A 21,311-nucleotide genomic window follows, 5' to 3' on the forward strand; every position below is an offset into this window, starting at 1 on the left:
CCTCCACCAGGAACAAAGGCCTCCCTCCTGGCACCTTACTGCTTGGTGATACAAAACATTCTAACCAGCAAGCTGACTGTCTGGCGTTGCCATTGCCCCTTGTAGTCCCCCTCCATCATCCTGTGCATTAATCATTTGGCAACCATGGGACCCCGGAAAGCTCTCTGAACCTGTCGTCCTCTGCCGAATAGCAAGCCCACAGGGGCTCCCGTTAGTAGAAGAGGGTGAAAATGTCTTGCTAGCTTAGCCACCACAGGCTATTATACCTTTCTAACCCTCCTCAAAAAAGTATGCACCTGCCCAGCTACTGGTGCTTCTAAACAAGAGGCCTGAGGGGATGCCTGTCATTGTTAACAATATAAGTGGTGCAGAAACATTACGTTGAATCTAACATGTGCAGATTCATGTCCTGGTGCAGTACCCATGTCTGTGATTCCACTGGACACCTCTGCCTAAAGTGCGTGACCTAGGTACCTTGTCCAGCTCACTTGGCGGCCAGCCTGTGAGTCAATACACCAGCCCCAACTGGACGTACTGCTGCTGGCCGGGTCTAAGGCTAAGTGCTGCATTGCCCCTACTGCACCTGCCCCTCATGTAGGTTAATAGGGGACCGTTTACCTGACAGGTCAATAAATTTTCCGCCGGGATAATGTGCGTACTACTTTGGACCCCCCCTCTGGTCTTTCCATTTTCTGGTTGGTACCCAATATTGCCTGACGCATACCACGCTCTACCGACTATCTATCAGACACTTCTGACATACCTCCTGGCCTGCACCATGCAAAAATCAATTAATATTAGAAGCATACCCCTGAAGCGGCGATATCTTCTCACCCGTATCCAAACACTTTCCCGGTCAGATGGTAATCCTGTAAAGCAATGTTCCTGGAGCTTGTTAACGGCACCACTAACAATTACTGGTTACTAGCCTACTGCAAGTGTTTGCCGGGTACGGCTGGTTGCCAGCTCCTCTACGGGAAACCCGTACCAACTGTGCAATCCCTACGTCTAGCTTAGGGGTAAATACGCAGGAGATCTACAGACTACCAGGAGTCAAGAAATGGCTTCTGTTGATAGAGTCAAACTGCGCCTGACCAAAAGCTCGGTGCGCAGTAGCTGCACCAAACTAATAGATTTAGATGACAAAACGTAGTTGATGGCCCATCATGAAAAACTACACATCATGAGTCTGGAAAGAGGGTCCCATGTGATCTTTCATAGGCACAGCCACCAAATAGGGAACTGTACACCCCTCCTCTATTTGGAGGGGGAGAGGAGACTAGCCAAGTTAAAAGAAGGTAGGTTCTGTGTCAGCCTACGGACTGTGTCTCCCCCCGCTGCTTCCGAATCCTGACTGGGGGAGAATCCATTCCCCTGAGTATGTGCAGCCTCCCCAAGATGGCAACTGCGTGTACTAAGATGCCAGAATCAGGTTCCTGTTAATCTGAAATTCAGGTTGCCTTACCAATACCAACTGCAAGGATGCGTGCCCTGGTAGCCTTTCAACCCTGTATGCTGGCACCTCAGTCTTCCTCCTTACGCTCTCCCAATACTTGGCGCCGCTGCCGCCCCTACTTCATTTAGAATGTCTGGTTCATCTTCCTGCGACAAAGTTGCCCCCATCGTAGCACGGTTCAACTCCCAGTTCCTGCAGACAGATACAGGCATGATAAATTAAGACACATATATATGATCAGTGCACTCTTCAATTGCTATAAAGAACGAGCGCACATGCCAGCTCAATTATTTGCTTCATGGAAAAAACTGTTTTCCCCCTTTTATCCCGCACCAAAACCAGCCCCATCTTTCAAAGAGGACCCAAACCCTAAGAAAAGATAGCATTCATCTTGTGATGCAGCATCTAGGGGGTGTTGGAAGTGTGCAAAATGGGTGCTCAGGTATATTGAACAAGGGGTGGTGATGGACAGAGTTTCTGAATTAAGCAGAATACTCTCACCCAGTCAAGAGATCAGGGCTAGATCCAACACCGTTTTTTAGCTCACTGCACCATCCCAGCTCAGAACCTGGCTATATGCAAATTAGTCTGTTCCTGTCCCAGTGCATGATGGGAACAGGGCAAACCAAACTACAAAGCCAATTCTTTCACTGGGAAGGAAACAAGCTTCCGGGGACCGGTTTCTGGCATTACAGCCGTCTTCGGCCCGGCTTGCTTGAATCCTGATGGTGCAATGAGCAAGGGACTCACATCTGAGTATACCCTTCCACGCTTATGGTGGACAAAATAATTAAACAACAAGGGGTGGTGATGGACAGAGTTTCTGAATTAAGCAGAATACTCTCACCCAGTCAAGAGATCAGGGCTAGATCCAACACCGTTTTTTAGCTCACTGCACCATCCCAGCTCAGAACCTGGCTATATGCAAATTAGTCTGTTCCTGTCCCAGTGCATGATGGGAACAGGGCAAACCAAACTACATAGCCAATTCTTTCACTGGGAAGGAAACAAGCTTCCGGGGACCGGTTTCTGGCATTACAGCCGTCTTCGGCCCGGCTTGCTTGAATCCTGATGGTGCAATGAGCAAGGGACTCACATCTGAGTATACCCTTCCACGCTTATGGTGGACAAAATAATTAAACAACAAGGGGTGGTGATGGACAGAGTTTCTGAATTAAGCAGAATACTCTCACCCAGTCAAGAGATCAGGGCTAGATCCAACACCGTTTTTTAGCTCACTGCACCATCCCAGCTCAGAACCTGGCTATATGCAAATTAGTCTGTTCCTGTCCCAGTGCATGATGGGAACAGGGCAAACCAAACTACAAAGCCAATTCTTTCACTGGGAAGGAAACAAGCTTCCGGGGACCGGTTTCTGGCATTACAGCCGTCTTCGGCCCGGCTTGCTTGAATCCTGATGGTGCAATGAGCAAGGGACTCGCATCTGAGTATACCCTTCCACGCTTATGGTGGACAAAATAATTAAACAACAAGGGGTGGTGATGGACAGAGTTTCTGAATTAAGCAGAATACTCTCACCCAGTCAAGAGATCAGGGCTAGATCCAACACCGTTTTTTAGCTCACTGCACCATCCCAGCTCAGAACCTGGCTATATGCAAATTAGTCTGTTCCTGTCCCAGTGCATGATGGGAACAGGGCAAACCAAACTACAAAGCCAATTCTTTCACTGGGAAGGAAACAAGCTTTCTGGTGAAGAATTGGCTTGGTAGTTTAGTCTGCCCTGTTCCCATGATGCACTGGGCCAGGGACAGACTGATTTGCATATAGCCAGGTTCTGAGCTGGGATGGTGCAGTGAGATAAATAACGGTGATGGATCAAGCCCTGATCTTTGGACTGGGTAAGAGTGGTCTGCTTAATTCAGACACTCTGTTCATCACCACCCCCTTTTCTGAATTGTTTTTGGCCACTATAGGTGTGGCAGGGTATACTCAGACATGAGTCCCTTTCTCACTGCACCATCAGGATTCAAGCAAGCCGGGCCGAAGACGGCTGAAATGCCAGAAACCGGTCCCCGGTAGCTTGTCTCCTTTCTGGTGAAGAATTGGCTTGGTAGTTTAGTCTGCCCTGTTCCCATGATGCACTGGGCCAGGGACAGACTGATTTGCATATAGCCAGGTTCTGAGCTGGGATGGTGCAGTGAGATAAATAACGGTGATGGATCAAGCCCTGATCTTTGGACTGGGTAAGAGTCGTCTGCTTAATTCAGACACTCTGTTCATCACCACCCCCTTTTCTGAATCAGGTATATTGAAGTCTGCATGTAATTTTGCAGGTCTTGTTTTATCCTGTGCCTTTATAAAACATGCATTAGGATTGCACGCCAATTATAGCAGGGAGCTCTGCCCAGTAACTACCCGCACCTTTTGGGACCTGGGCAGGAAAGGACACGCGACACCCCAAATATCGTTGACCTAACAGCGGCCCAGCTGTGCCCACAGGCCTCACAGATAGCAAACGATAAGAGCTTAACTTGTGGAGAACTAGATGCCAGGACAACATCAGGCGGCCACTCAAGTTTGCACCACACATTGCTTCTGCCTTGCTGCCGATCATAGTAACATCCCAACTACTAACCCTGAAACTTGAGCAACTGTATTCCCGGGCTCACAACAGACTGCCACTTCAGGTTGCACCGCACATCGCTCCTGCAGTGCGTCCAAATGTAGTAACATCACCACTACTAACCCTGACACTTGTGCAAGTGTGACAAATAAGTCTATTCCAGGCCCCCAAGGCTTCAAGAATGGCTTGGACAGGAGGCCTTAGTAATTTTGAATGTATATTGAATTAATCAATGACTGCTGGTGTGGTCATCTCTAAAATAGAAAGACAGCGCTGGCTGGTGGCAGACTGTCACAAGCTCTGGTGTTGACAATTAAGTGACCAGCAAGAAAGCCACCTGGTTCACAGAAGAGCTTCAGACCTCCAAACGTGCATGCTTGAATCTAGAAAAAAGATATGGCTCCACGACCATACACCGGACAGCCACGCAGCACACAAGGACGCCACCCGCAGACATCACCACCTCATTAGACTAGCCAAGAGATCTTCCTTCAAAACACGCCTAGATAACAACGCACACGACAGCAAAGAGCTCTTCAGCATCGTGAAGAAACTCTGCAACCCCAGCACCAACGCCAACGACATCCCACCATCACAAGAACTGTGTGACTCACTGGTCACCTTCTTCCACCGCAAGATCGCTGACATCCACGACCGCTTCAACAACAAGTCTACCCCGACCACGCCAGACTCCACCCCTCCTGCGAACATCCCCCGCACCAACCGCCTGACCTCCTGGACCAACGTCAACGACGACGAGACACGCAAGGTCATGAACTCCATCCACTCAGGTTTACCATCAGACTCCTGCCCACACCATGTATTCAACAAAGCAGACGCAGCCATCGCACCCCAACTACAGAAGGTCATCAACATCTCCTTCGAGACAGCTACATTCCCGGAAAGCTGGAAGCACGCCGACATCAGCGCCCTCCTCAAGAAGCCCAAAGAGGACCCCAAGGATCTCAAGAACTTCCGGCCCATCTCCCTGCTCCCGTTCCCGGCAAAGGTCATCGAAAAAATCGTCAACATGCAACTGGCCCGCCACCTCGAGGACAACAACATCTTAGACCCATACCAGTCTGGATTCAGACGAAACCACAGCACTGAGTCAGCACTCATCGCCGCCACAGAAAACATCAGGTGCCAACTAGACAACGGCGAAACATCAGCCCTTATCCTCCTGGACCTGTCAGCCGCCTTTGACACGGTCTGCAACCTCACACTAAAGACTCGCCTCCTTGAAGCCAGAATCCAAGAGAAGGCCCTCGACTGGACCACGTCCTTCCTCTCCGGCAGAACCCAGATCGTCCGCCTCCCACCCTTCCGTTTCGAAGCCACTGACATCTGCGTAGTACCGCAGGGCTCATCCCTCAGGCCAACACTGTTCAACATCTACATGGCCCCCCTCGCACATGTGGCCCGCCAACACAACCTCAACATCATCTCCTACGCTGACGACACCCAGCTTATCCTCTCCCTCACCAAGGACCCACTCACTGCCAAAACCAACCTCCACGAGGAAATGAAGGCCGTTGCAGATTGGATAAGGAGCAGCCGCCTAAAGCTGAACTCGGACAATACGGAGGTTCTCCTCCTCGGACCCACCCCCTCCGCCTGGGACGACTCATGGTGGCCGACCACGCTGGGACCTGCACCTACACCCACCGACCACGCACGCCACCTAGGATTCATCCTAGACTCCTCCCTCTCCTTGTCAAAACAGGTCAACGCCGTCTCCTCCTCCTGCTACAACACCCTCCGCATGCTCCGCAGGATCTTCAAGTGGATCCCCACCGAAACAAGAAGAACGGTGACCCAGGCCCTCGTCAGCAGCAGGCTGGACTACAGCAAAGCCCTCTATGCAGGAATCCCGGCCAAACACCTGCGACGACTACAATGTATCCAAAACGCCTCCGCCCGGCTGATCCTCAACATCCCCTGCTGCAGCCACATCACCCCTCACCTGATAGAGCTACACTGGCTCCCTGTCAACAAGAGGATCACCTTAAAGCTCCTCACCCACGCTCACAGAGCACTCCACAACACCGGACCAGCCTACCTTAACAGCAGACTCAACTTCTACATCCCTAACCGCCAGCTCCGCTCTGCCAGCCTCGCCCTCGCCGCTGTTCTCTGCATCCAATGAGCAAGCTCCTTTCTCGCCGCCAAGACCTGGAACACCCTCCCCACCCACCTGCCGCAGACCCAAGACCTGCTCACCTTCAGAAGACTCCTCAAGACCTGGCTCTTCGAGCAGCGCCTTGAGACCCTCACGGGTAAGTAGTACGCTTTATAAGTAGATTGATTGATTGATTTTAAATTAACCACCCGGTCCAATATAGCAACGGTAAACTAGATGCTGTAATTTAGTATTAGTAGGCCATTGCTGCACTATATTAAAGTCCATGGGTAACTTTCTCACAGTGTTGCATTAAACAAAAGAGACTGTACATTTAAATAGGAGGGGGTTGGGCGCACACTGCCTCACACTCCAGCACTCAGTTTGCCCCGATGCATCATAATAAATGCAGTGCATGATAACACTTTCTTCTGTGTCAGGCTTTAGTTTTTCACCCTTATTGGTGCAGCCAATGCTGTGTATCTCTATGCAAAGGGGCGTACTGTGCTGGGACTGTGAGGCAGTGTGCTCCCAACCACCATTCTGTCTAAAAGGCTCCATTGAGCCAGCAAGCTGACGAGCTTTGGAGATGCACCTGTGTGCCTGTGAGTGGTACTGTGACCTGAGAGAAACTTGGCAGCACTCCCAGCAACCCGAGATGATTTTTCTTTGCTCTCTAATACTGCTGCTCTCTACTGAAAAAGGGATTAACCCATAAACATGTGTCTAGAGATATACAGCAATGTAAGCACCAAGTTTGGTGAAAAACTCCAGCTAATTTGGAAGTAAGTTTGAACTGTGTACTGCATTTACCAGGATGCAAAAGGGCGAACTGTGCTGGGACTGTGAGGCAGTGTGCTCCCAACCCCCATTCTGTTTAAAAGGCTCCCTTGAGCCAGCAAGCTGACGAGCTTTGGAGATGCACCTGTGTGCCTGTGAGTGGTACTGTGACCTGAGAGAAACTTGGCAGCACTCCCAGAAACCCGAGATGATTTTTCTTTGCTCTCTAATACTGCTGCTCTCTGCTGAAAACGGGCTCAACCCAGAAACACGTGTCTAGAGATATACAGCAATGTCAGCACCAACTTTGGTGAAAAACTCCAGCTAATTTGGAAGTAAGTTTCAACTGTGTACTGCATTTACCAGGATGCAAAAGGGCGAACTGTGCTGGGACTGTGAGGCAGTGTGCTCCCAACCCCCATTCTGTTTAAAAGGCTCCCTTTAGCCAGCAAGCTGATGAGCTTTGGAGATCCGCCTGTGTGCCTGTGAGTGGTACTGTGACCTGAGAGAAACTTAGCAGCACTCCCAGCAACCCGAGATGATTTTTCTTTGCTCTCTAATACTGCTGCTCTGTACTGAAAACGGGTTCAACCCAGAAACACGTGTCTAGAGATATACAGCAATGTCAGCACCAACTTTGGTGAAAAATTCCAGCTAATTCGGAAGTAAGTTTGAACTGTGCACTGCATTTCCCAGGATGCAAAGGGGCGAACTGTGCTGTGACTCTGAGGCAGTGTGCTCCCAACCCCCATGCTGTAAATTTAAAGCCTGGGTCGAATATGTTAAGTGTGTTACACTGTGACTTTTTGTTGCCGGGGTGAAATATGTTTGTGTCCCTCCCCCTGCAGCATTCAATTCCCAATCGTATATCAACTAAATGATCTGTAGATTAATGAATATTATAGTCATCCTTGTACATCACAACGTAATCTAAATAAGGGACAGGCAACCAAGGGGATATTTTATACCTTATAATCCTCTGATTTTTGAGTCCATCCTAGTTCTTCACTACACCATTTGTAGGGACATCCATGTGAATGGGAAGCTCTAGCGATTTGATACCCCTTAACTTGAACACCAGTCTTGTCACAATGGTGAAATATTTCATTTGCTAAGAAGTCCCGAGCGCTGGCTCTGAGCTGTGACCCTTGTAGATAGATCTTACCACCGGACCAGTTTACAACTTCCCTTCAAAGCCATTGCACACGCTATAATGGTAGGAGGCAGGCAGCCTGAAAAGGATACGCAAGCTCTTGAAAGGGAGAAGACCACCCCTGCCCTGCGCCACATCCCCGCTGATCTTAACAGCAACAGGCCATGACTTTGGCATCCCGTCCAGCCACCACATGGCACCACCCGGTGCTCAGTACTATGAAGAGCCCAACCGATCTGCCCTTCCTTGCACCAACACAGCACGCGTTTAGATCTACACCTCCGACCTACCCATGCCAAATACCCTCTTCACCATCAGAATCTAGGGTGTCAGAAAGATCACTTTCAATAGGTATTCATTGATGAAATGAGTTGTGGAGTTCATCAACACTACCGAAAACTGTGATTTGAATGTAATGTATATTCAAAAAGCAAGAATGAAGAGAGGGCTTGCCAGATTGTATCAGCCGACAAAAAAATTATTTCTGATCTCGATATGAAACACTCATGATGGTAAGAGGTTCAAAGTGCATAGGTCACCTCCCGTCACACACGCAGAAAGCAGGATGCAGCTGTTCTACTGCCAAGGAAGGCGCCCACAGGCCAACTGCGAGGAGGCAAAGCAATAGACCCTCGACACTAAGGTACTCCCAGAGGGCCGCCGTGCCTACCCGGTCTGCATCCCACTGCCACCGCAGGGAGCCAGGCTCCAAACCAGTATGGTGGCCATCATCCAAGGCCCAAATTCAACAGGCTTATCTGTGCGGGACGGCGTACACTCCTGGGCGTCCCATGAACTGCTGCCCCACCACAACTTACCGGGACCCACTGGTAAGTGCTCCCTGGCGGTTGAACACTGATGTACGGCACCTCCCTAATCACCTCACAGGAACTGTAACTGTCCCACGTCAGAAGGAGAGTGGAGGCATTGACCCCGCAGCATTGTTGTCTCCACAATGGTCACCTTCTCTTGTCGGGCCCTGGTGCGCCACGCCGCAAGCCCTCCGCCTGCGCTGTTCCTCATTTTCCCGCCACCCGACAAAGCAGCACATCATGCAGTTGCTGAAAAATATATTTGTGGGTTGTCCCCATCACATAGAGGTAGGGGTCCAACGCGCCGCAGAAACAAAAATTCCCGTTTTATGAGACCGAAATCACAGTTTCATTCTGACTTATTCTAGCCTCAGTCAAAAATTTCCCGTGCACCGAACCCAGCAGCGCCCGGCAACGAAGAAAGCATCCCCTCCCCTGGGTAACCTGGGTTCCCTGGGCAGGAGGTTGTCTGCCGACAACGACACAGGCAGGCTAGGCAAATTATTGCTGACTGCGAGGAGAAAATGCAACGGGGAAGCCGTCCCCTGCCACGTGCAACTCCACAAATCTGCCACCCATTCCTGGTCTCTCGCAAGGCGATCTGCCGTGCCATGTGTTGGTAGGCAAGAGGGAGACACCCGTCAGCTGCTCCAAGGGGGTGGGGCACCTCTCACCCCGCAAGGAGAGTAGACGGCTTTGTCCTGCTAGAACTACACAGGGCGCATACTGTGGAATTTTAGTTTACGGGCTGAACATCATCTACGCCAGCTTGTCACCCACATACAACGCGCACGACAGCCATTTTAGGTATCATGGTCTCCCTGTCCACGATCGCTCACCAGCGCGCTCCTCTGACCCTGCAAGCACCCTCCGCGCACCCTGGCTCCCCCTCGCTCCCCCTCATGAGCATAACCCTTCTGCATGACCCTGTCCTTGGGAGTCACGCCTGCGCCTGACCAGCACCTCCTCTCCTCCCATGAATGCCCTTCTGTTGATAAACCTTCCCTCCGCGCTCAAATTGTCCACGCGGCATGAATACCACTCCTTTGATGACCCCTTACCCCGTGTCCGACTGTCCACACAGGTCCGAGGCCATCGCCTAAGCCGGGAGATACCATTTACTGCCCCTCATTGTATGGAGTCGCCCCTCTTCAAAGGACACACTGTTGACCAGGGCCTCCCCACCCCCTGGGATATGATCAGGCGCACGCATCCTAAGACTTGGCGAAACACTCAGCTGCGTGATGACCCCCTCCTCTTATCAGCAGGTTGAGGACCTCTATTGTGAAGGTATATGGGGGTGGGATTGGCACGAGGATTATGGGGATGTCTTTTTCCTTGCTTCACAATGTTCTGATTGTAATAAAGAAAGGTCACATGCCATAAACCAGTGTATAAGAGGCCAGGCCTCAGAGAGGCTGTTAGAGCACCTCGAGACGATACCTTGTTGTCCGATCTGATGTGTTCTGCTCCGTCGGAATAAAACTTCTGTTTCCTGCCTTCTGGTCTCCGGCGCCTGCCTCATTGCTTGGTAATTTGAATGGTACAAAGGCGGTTAGCGCCGGGCAAATCTTGAGAAAGGTCATAGCCCTACCCTATTTCACAATTGGCGTCCCAAAGCGTGGGGCCCATCAGCGACACGTGGATCCAGTGGGAGAGGTCCCGACGACAGAGTGAACGACTGCAACGATCGGGAGAGCTCGTGTCCGATAGACCCTCGTCTGACAACCGATCATCCGACCTTCACTAGTTCCGAACAGACCTCTCTCGAGTGATCTACGGTCCTGACTGGGAACCATCAGGAGTGCCACGAACATCACGAAGAAGAGAGGACGATCGGGCGCTGGATTCAGAAGACAGGAAACCGTCCATGCGGTCCGGGTAAGGTCGTGTAAACACGACAAACTGAGAAATGATTGTTTGGTTTGGATAATACTAGTATTACGCTTTGTTGATACCTCTGGAGATTCACCGTCTGCTAACTGAGAAAACAACAGGCTCTCTCTTTGCAAGCAGTGAAGGATAGGTAACGCAGACTTTTGTCCCCATTGTAATCCGTCGTGCCTATCTTCCTCCCCCACTGTTTTCCCGAACTGTCGTTCGTGGATTGTTGTCTGGAGATTCTTTGTCTGCAAACAAGGGAAGAACAAGGTCTCTCTTTGCAGGTAGAGAAAGAGTGGGTAACGCAAAACTTTAACACGTCGTACCCACTTATTCTCCCCATTGATTGTTTGATTGACCGTACATTAAGTGTTCGGTATTGGTTCTTTTGAGGTATTCACCGCCGACAAACAACGTAGAATAGAAATATTCTGTCTAGTCTTTGTCCGCCGTGATAAGATAGGTAGTGCAGACCTTTGTCCCCGTTGTAACCCGTCATGCCTATCTTCTCCCCACTGATTGGTAGCCTGTACAGCCCGGACCGCTTATTAGAGATGAACCATCCAGCTCCACTGGAGGGCACCCCTAATAAGGACATGTTCACTAAGCATGGACTAGTCGCTATAGCTTATACTAAGCTATGGCATAAATATACAAAGAAGAACCCTGAAAGTCAGTGGCCACTGATAGGTTCCTTTGATGAAAATAAAATAAAAACATTGGAAATAGCGCTCCAGAAAAATAAGACCACGCCCACTATGCTTGATAGTCTTGGCATGTGGCGCAAAGAAACGGAACAACGGAAGAAAAGAGAAGAAACAAAAATAGGGAAAGAATTACGAAAGGCAGCCCACCTAGCCGCTAAGCAACTAGAAGAAGAAATAAAGGAAAGAAAAGAAGCTGCACAAAACCAAGAATCAGGGTCGATAGGTCAATGCCCTATTAGGATCCCTTCTGCGCTCTACCCTGAATTGCCCTCCAAACAACGGACGAACGATGAGTTACTACTAGGTCCCCCAATCATCTATATGCCCCCTCCATATGTCCCCTGCCAGCAAAGCTTGCAAGCCCCGAGTGCGACCGAAAGTGACCTCAGCGCTAGTGCACCAGCCCTCACGGTCTCCGCACCAGCCACGTTAACAACATCATCAGATGACCCCGAGGCTAGCAAACAACCACCAGCCAGATCAAATAGGTTGAGCAAAGATGAGCGGGATGGGATCGACAAAATAGCAAAGACACTAGTAGAACGAAGGGAAAGCAAAGAATACCCAATGAGCATGTATAACTCGCATGCCGACAGCCACAGACGGCATTTCATTTTGCGATTCAGCTACCACACCCTGAACGCCTATGAAGATAGGTATCAGAGTAAGGGGCCCGCTAAACTGACAATGCTATATAGGAAGATTGATGTTGGAGATGGGACTGAACGTGAGGCGACGGAGCTCTTCATGCAGACGCTTGAGGTCTTCCGCCACCTCACGGAACAAAAACCAGAAGCCAAGGTTACAGTCCCTGAAACGACCTCAGTAGAAGTAGCCAATACTATGATGCCTATCAGAGAAGCGGCCCCTTACTGGATCCTGCCACGTGGCCAGGGAACAAGCGATGATATTAATCACGCAGATGCAAAAGGAAGGGTTGTGTACAATTGAGTTTACCAACCATGGGACCGACAAGATATCTTAACGTTTAGACAAACTCTGCCAGATTTAAGAAAAAACCCGACAGCATTTTATACCGAAATAGCCACAGCCTTGGGTTCGACGATAATGACTTTAGCGGACATTGATTTGTTTTTCGGGCTGTGCCTGCCAGCTGACGTGTGGAAGCAAATCCGGAAGGCTGACCACACGGATCTGTTCGGACATACCTGGAAGCAACTCAGTGACCTAGACAGACAGCGGGAGCCCGGAAGGAAGCCAGTAAAAGACATATTAGAACTCCCAGACAAAATAGTTCAGAAGTTAAAGACACTGATCCCAGAGAAAAAGGTAGATTGGTCGATAGTCACGGCCTGTCGTCAGAAACCCCAGGAAGATGTGTCAGAATACTTCTCCCGATTCGAGACAGTGTTCTCCGACTACAGTGGCCAAGACATGACCACCGCAACCGGACAACACCTGTTTGTACAGAATTATGTGAAGGGCCTATCACAAGAGGTCTCCCAAAAACTGCAGACGAGTGAGAGTAGTTGGGGGGCCTCCAAACCCGCAGCTATCCTTCAGATGGCTCAGTATTACGAGCACCAGAAAAATGAGAATGATAGGGCGTCCGAGAAAAAGAAGAAAGATTTGAAAGAAAGGGTAATGATAGCCCAGATACAAGGTATAGCTGTCGGACGGGAACCCCACAGGGGGGACTACCAATCGACCGCCCCTAAAGATCCACCTCCCAAAGACCGCACCCCGACACCCCACACTGGACGTAGAGACATTAGCAATGACCAGTGTGCCTTTTGCAAAGGATTCGGCCACTGGAAATCCCAGTGTCCGGTTCTGCTAGAGATGAACAGAAATAGGGACCCCAGGGATGTGGCGGGTGGTCCGAGAAATAGAGGACAAGGACGAGGGCACACAAACGACACCAACAATGACAGATCAGGGAGATTGAACACCTTTGACCGCCCCCGACAGAACCAATATCAACTATCCGACGGTGAGAATGCCCCCGATTTTGCATAGGACTGCCAGGGGCAAGGGAGGGATCCAGTCGAGCTCTGTGTTGACCAGCAAGGTCCTTATGTCACCGCTAAGGTCCTGGGTACAGAGTCTCCATTTTTGGTAGACACTGGGGCGACACGTAGTGTGTTATCGAAACGACTGATTCCAAGGGCACCCTTGTCTGGCTCACACATTACATCGATAGGTTTCGATGGAACGCCCTCCACTAACCCCCTGTCCGTACCTATCACCTTTGACCTAGAAAACAACACTACTGACGCGACATTTCTGCTCTCCTCCAACTCCCCTGACGCCATCATGGGCATTGACTTACTGAAACATTTTCGAGCTACCATTAGGTGTTCCCCAGATGGGATCCGAGTCATCCTGTACGACAACCCAGACATGCCTAAACCTTGCCCTGCGCGACACATGTGCCCCATAACTGATGCTGACCTGTCCTTGCTTGATACCCTGCCTCCGTACCTATGGGCCAAAAATGACTCTGATGTGGGACGAATGATGATTGACCCCATTCATATAACAGTAAGACAGGACGCTATGCTTCCGAAACTCCCACAATATCGGATATCTCCCGAGGGCGAGAAGGCACTGGTAGCAATCATTCAATCTCTGGTGGATTCAGGAGTGGTTGAAGAAATGGTTAGCAATGTCTGCAACAGCTCAATCCTACCTATTGTTAAGAAGCAAAGTGAAGGAGATGAGAAGGCGTACCGCTTCATCATCGACCTACGAGAGATTAACAAAGTGGTTGTACCCCAATACCCCGTAGTCTCAGATATCACCACCATTCTGACCCTCATCCCGTCCACTGCCACCACCTTCACTGTTATCGACCTTAAGAATGCGTTTTTCTCTATCCCCATCCATCCAGACAGCCGTTATCTCTTCGGCTTCACTTTAAAATCCCGCTCGTACCGATTTTGTAGAGCTCCCCAGGGGTACACTGAAAGTCCCAGCATTTACAGCCAGGCCCTCAAAAGACAGCTGGATGCCTTCCAGCTACCAGATGGAGTGGTGTTGATCCAATATGTCGATGATATCCTTTTGGCGGCCGACACCACCTCACTTGCAATAACAGCCACTGTCCAACTCCTACACTTTCTTGCAGAAAATGGCCATAAAGTTTCCAAAAAGAAGTTACAGTTCTGCCAGCCACAAGTGATATACCTAGGCCATCTCCTGTCCAAAGAAGGGAGGAAACTTACACCCGACCGAATCCAAGCCATCCTAGACACCCCCATCCCAAAAACACAAAAGCAAGTCCGCTCTTTGGTTGGCCTAACCTCTTTTTGCAGACAGTGGTTACCTAATTACAGCCTCATTGTGAAACCACTACTTGCCCTGTTGACCAAAGATGTCCCCTCCCCGCTTTCTTGGACCACTGAGTGTCAAGCATCCTTTAGGGAATTACGGGATGCACTCTGTTCAGCACCCGTCCTAGGAACCCCGGATTACTCCAAACCCTTCTCCCTCTTCACCCAAGAAAGGGAGGGGTGTGCATTGTCTGTCCTAACTCAATCAATTGGTCCTAAGCAGCACCCTTGTGCCTACTTCTCTGCCACTCTTGATCCTGTAGCCAGAGCTTTGCCTGCCTGCCTTCGAGCAGTAGCTGCCGCTGCTGTCTCTATCCGCCAGAGCGAAGGAATCGTACTTTCAAACTCCCTCACTGTGTTAGTACCCCATGCAGTCGACACCCTTTTGAACCAGACAAAGACCCAACACCTGACTAGCGCACGACTGACAGGGTACGAGTTGACTCTACTTGCACCCCACATTACACTGAAGAGATGCACGACTTTGAATCCTGCCACCCTGTTGCCCTTGCCTGAAAATGACCCCGACGCGCCTCCCATACACGACTGTGTGACCCTCACTGACGAACAAACTAGGAGTAGAGTTGACCTCCGAGACACTGCTTTCACTGACCCCGATGGAGAGCTATGGGTAGACGGCTCATGCATCAAACTCCCAGATGGCACCACTTCAGCTGCCTATGCAGTAACAACAGCCCGAACAGTAGTTGAAACAGCCTGCATCACACAACGATCTGCCCAGGCAGCAGAGCTGATAGCCCTCACACGAGCATGCATCATAGCCGCAGGGACCACCGCGAACGTATATACAGACAGCCAGTATGCCTTCGGGGTGGTTCACCATTTTGGGCTCCTGTGGAGGGAGAGAGGATTCCTGACGTCCCACGGCACCCCTATCCACCACGGAGATCTAGTCTCCGCCCTGATTGAAGCAGTTCTCCTCCCCAGACGATTAGCGGTGATCAAATGTCAGGCACACAAAAGGGTGACAGACTTAGTTGGACAAGGGAATGCACTGGCCGACATCACTGCACGAACCACAGCTGAGAATAGGACGGTGACACGCATGTATGTGACCAGGTCACAAGCAGAGAAATGGACTGACACTAGGGAAATGATCAGAGACATCCAGTCGGCCAGCACCCCTCACGAACTGATTAAATGGGCAGGGGTGGGTTTGAAGGATGATGAGGGCTGCTGGCGAACGAAGGATGCCAACAGATGGTTGCTGCCTGACTCATATCTGATCCCCATACTGACGATGGCACATTCCCCGGCACACATAGGATCTGCACCCATGATCGAACTCATTTCCAAAGTCTGGCACAACGACAAAATCCCCGACTCAGCCAGACGCCTAGTCCAGCAGTGCCTTATCTGTCTGCAACACAACCCCGGGAAGGGAACTGTGGTACCCCGGGGAGGGTTTGGGACCCCCAAGCACCCCTTTGAGGTCCTTCAGATGGACTACATCCAACTAGAGAGATGCCAGGGCTTGAAGTATGTACTAGTCATTGTATGTGCCTTCAGCAAATGGGTAGAGGCCTATCCAACCCGTGACAACACTGTCATGACTACTGCCAAAGTACTACTGAAAGAATTCTTTCCTCGCTATGGCCTTTGTCGAATTTTATGGAGCGACAATGGCCCCCACTTCATAGCTGAGGTTATCCAATTAATCTTAAAGGGGTTGGGGGTGAAGCAAAGGTTTCATGCGGTCTTCCACCCCCAATCCGCCGGTCTGGTGGAACGCCATAATGCCACACTGAAGTTGAAATTGTCGAAAATAGTGGCAACCACCGGACTTAAATGGCTGGACGCTCTCCCTTTGGCCTTGCTATCAATGCGCTCTACTCCCACCAAACACCATTTTACCCCCTACGAGGTTGTATTCGGGCGACCGATGAACCTCTGGACTGCTCCCAAACCAACCTCCATTCATGACGTCCCGGACGTCCTACTGTCTGATTATTTGTGCAAATTAACTAAGACGTTGTCTGTCATTCATCAACAGGTGCAGCAGGCCATCCCCGATGCTTCCAGGGGCCCCGGCCACGACATCCAACCGGGAGATTTCGTTCTAATACGAAATTTCCAACGGACCAAGAGTCTGGAACCCCGGTGGACGGGCCCCTGGCAAGTGCTGATTACCACACGGAAATACCCACTATAGAAACCCAAAGACTGACAATTTGCACAAATCAAAGACAATCGCCCTCTTTATTGTCTTCCTCTTCTGCCTCCTCCTCATGACCTCCTTCTGGATTTTGGAGGAAAGCACACCGGCTCATGAGGCATTGCTACCTACTGCACAACCGACCCCCATGAAAGAGCATCACCTGATCTCCCTGTCGCCTCAGCTCCGAGAAAGGCGCAGGGAATTCTGGAACAATTCCTTCGTGCAGCTGTTGCACCAACACAACCTTGCTGCAAATGCTACGAACTGCTGGATCTGCGGGTTGCTCCCGCATGCCACTGGACACTCCATCCCCTTCATCCCTTCTCCTTTCTCAATTCACGGCTCCTGCCTCGCCTGGTTGATCCTCATGCAAGAGAGCCACAAGGACAGCGCCACTTCCAGCCAGACAGTGTCGCACTTCTACTCTGGGTTCTGGCTGAACAAAACGGGAAAGACCTCTGCTGCCCTGTGTCCTGCGCTCACGGGCGCCACCTTCCTTAAAGACATTCCAGCCAAAGAACGAGTCGAAGTACAGATACTCCACAATCCAGCTAGACCCACGTTCTCTCATCTGCAGAAACAAACTACCGCCACTCTGACTGTGGCTCTGTCTGTTATCAATGTCACAGGTCTTGTGTGTCTCGAAGGCCATGGAACACTGCTGGTGGGTCACAGTTCCTGCCGAATTACCAGAACATTGGACTCAGTTGATCCCCCTTCCTTTGTTGCTTCTCCAAATATGTACTTTGTGTGTGCCACCAAAGCTTACACCTGGCTCCCGAAAGGTTGGAAGGGTACCTGCTACATTGCCTTCATTCTCCCCCCCCACGTATGTGGCCCCTGCTAACCATCACCGGCAGAGGCGTGCAGATGACATTGAACAAGCCGACTCCACTGGAGCTCAGTTCCTAGATGCAGCAAAGGGACTTGTTCCTCTGTGGGGCCCAATGGCAAACAGCCGCGCTATCCGACACCTGACCCAGGCAGTAGAAACAACGATCAACATCACGGCTGGCATCCTCGCCAACAACACGGCGGAGCTTCAGGCGGTCCGCCTTGTGACCCTTCAAAACCGCCTTGTCCTAGACGTGGTCCTAGCCGACCGAGGAGGAGCATGCCGCATCATCGGATCTAGCTGCTGCACCTACGTGCCAGATGACTCGCCTTCAGTCTACAAAGCCATTGAACACCTCCACAGACTTTCCTCAGAGGTTCACCAAGAGCAGGAAGGATGGTCGCTTGGGAGCTGGTTTTGGGACACTTTAAGGAACTGGGGTTGGAGGTTGTTTTCCTTCATACTGATACCTGTTGTGATATTATGTGGGTGTTGCTTAGGTATCCAATGTCTGCCATCTTTGTGCGGCCTTGTTTCTAACTGTATGTGCCCAAAGACTTTGGACTTCCGAAATGAGCACATGAGTCCCCTCTATGAAGTAGAAATACGTGGCCTTATGGGGATAAATCCGAACTGACAAGTTGGCGAGACATGTTAAAAGGGAGCACTGTGGAATTTTAGTTTACGGGCTGAACATCATCTACGCCAGCTTGTCACCCACGTACAACGCGCACGACAGCCATTTTAAGTATCATGGTCTCCCTGTCCACGATCGCTCGCCAGCGCGCTCCTCTGACCCTGCAAGCACCCTCCGCGCACCCTGGCTCCCCCTCCCTCCCCCTCATGAGCATAACCCTTCTGCATGACCCTGTCCTTGGGAGTCACGCCTGCGCCTGACCAGCACCTCCTCTCCTCCCATGAATGCCCTTCTGTTGATAAACCTTCCCTCCGCGCTCAAATTGTCCACGCGGCATGAATACCACTCCTTTGATGACCCCTTACCCCGTGTCCGACTGTCCACACAGGTCCGAGGCCATCGCCTAAGCCGGGAGATACCATTTACTGCCCCTCATTGTATGGAGTCGCCCCTCTTCAAAGGACACACTGTTGACCAGGGCCTCCCCACCCCCTGGGATATGATCAGGCGCACGCATCCTAAGACTTGGCGAAACACTCAGCTGTGTGATGACCCCCTCCTCTTATCAGCAGGTTGAGGACCTCTATTGTGAAGGTATATGGGGGTGGGATTGGCACGAGGATTATGGGGATGTCTTTTTCCTTGCTTCACAATGTTCTGATTGTAATAAAGAAAGGTCACATGCCATAAACCAGTGTATAAGAGGCCAGGCCTCAGAGAGGCTGTTGGAGCACCTCGAGACGATACCTTGTTGTCCGATCTGATGTGTTCTGCTCCGTCGGAATAAAACTTCTGTTTCCTGCCTTCTGGTCTCCGGCGCCTGCCTCATTGCTTGGTAATTTGAATGGTACAAAGGCGGTTAGCGCCGGGCAAATCTTGAGAAAGGTCATAGCCCTACCCTATTTCACAATATGAAATGCTGACATAGGCACAAACCCCATCCCCCAAAAGACACCCCTTCGATAACCAACACAAACCCATCACTCTGTGATTGTCTAACTCCGGCTCATAGCGTAATCTGCTACGGCAGTGGTCTCCTGCCCCACAATGACACCCCGAAGCGCCCTATAAAAAGCGGCCCAATTTTGGCCCAGCGCGCAGCTCCTTCCCCTCAGTGTTGATAACCGGAGAGACGCTTCACAGCACAATGCCTCGACGCCCGACCTCAATAATAAATCCATCCCCGGCGGATTTTTCAAAGCATTTACTTATCGGAACAAATTGGAACCAAACCATTTATTCTACAGCTCTATGTTCCAATTAGAGGATTTTTCACTGTCACATCCATGCACTGTAAATAGAAACGCACAAGGCCTCCCCAAGGGACAAAGCATGCATCGAGCCATTCCCGGACCCGGGATGCGTGGACAACACGGGGTGCAGAGCAGGAGCTTTGTACACCCGAACCGTGTTACCCTTCGCTCACCACTCTAATGAGCGATTCACACGACCCGCGGCTCGACCTCTTCACCCCCGATGTCCACCGTCAAACGCGTGCCGTCTCCTCCCATGCCGCTCACGACCAAACGGCTGAAGGTTAGCGTACAAAAGAGGGGAGAAGATGTGGTCCATCAGCTAGACTTCCGACATTGGTGCTGGAAACCAAGGTTCGAGCCTCGGGGTTGCGTCCACATCCTGTGATTCTGGGCAAATCACTCAATCTCTCCGTGCCTGAATGTGTCCTTGTGTAACGTAACCCGTGCTCATGTAAAGTGCTCCAATACCTTCGGGTCGAGGTCACGCTATATAAATCTGCATTAAAAAAAACAACAAAAATAACACAGCAACCTACTCCTGGGCAGCAAGGCAAGATGAGGAATTTTAGGTCGTTCACGCTCCTGTTGTCCGGTATCCAAATCTCTTAGGCACTGGCATATAAGCAAAGCTGTTGCTTCCCCTTTAATGTTACTTAATCTAATGGCTGATATTGTGGAAAAGTTTCCCATCAGTTTCCTCTCTAAATCCAGGGCGGATGCTTCTCCATATTCATTCTGAACCTGTTTCAGCACTTCTGGTAAAGCAACTAATGAAGAGGTACCATGAGTTCTGGTATAAACTGCAACATAGACCGTACCCCAAGTGGTGCAGTCATCAAAATATTGTAAACATTCAGTGTTTTTCGTGGGGTTCCATATGGGGAAATACTGCCTCAAGTTGACTTGTTTTTTTGTGCAATCCAGAACAGAATCCCCTCCTGTCTGATGGGAAATTTACCCATGACTGCATTTATTGTTTGGGGGCGTTTGCCCCGTGTAGTCAATTATGGTTGTGCAGCTTGAGCAGGCCTCCCAGTATTTAATCTTAATGTCCTCATAACAAACTGTATCAAACACCTATACAAAGTTACTAAACTGTTGTACAAGCTGCGTACCTGTGATGTCATATTTGCTACATTAGGATGTGGTGTGTAACCGGCTAAGACTGGCCATGTTGCTTCTTCGTTGCTAAGGGGACCTAGCCAAACGTCATTTATTGTGTGTGTGGTAGGGAACCTTCAAACCAATTTCTATTATTGGTATTGTTATTGGTATTACTATTTCTTTGTATGGTGTGTAGTTTGCGAACTTCAGCAGCATTGTATTTCTTAAACAGCCTAGGTGTGTTGTCTTTTGCTGGGAATTTAACCCATGAATAGAATACTTCTGTCTTTTATACTTCATGAGCCTCAACCATGAAGCTAACATCTCCACCTGTGAGTTTGATATTGTAGCAGCTTCGGAGTAACGGCATATCTGAAACTCTCAACTATGTTTATTGCTGTGTCTTCAGCTATGAGAGTGTATGGAATTCAGAGAGGGTATCGCAATGGGACATTCCTTTGAAGAGTTTGAGCTTGAACAACCTATAGCCTATACATAGGGGTTACTT

Source organism: Lissotriton vulgaris, chromosome 5 (genome assembly GCF_964263255.1).
Source record: "Lissotriton vulgaris chromosome 5, aLisVul1.2, whole genome shotgun sequence".
Lineage (NCBI taxonomy): Eukaryota > Metazoa > Chordata > Amphibia > Caudata > Salamandridae > Lissotriton > Lissotriton vulgaris.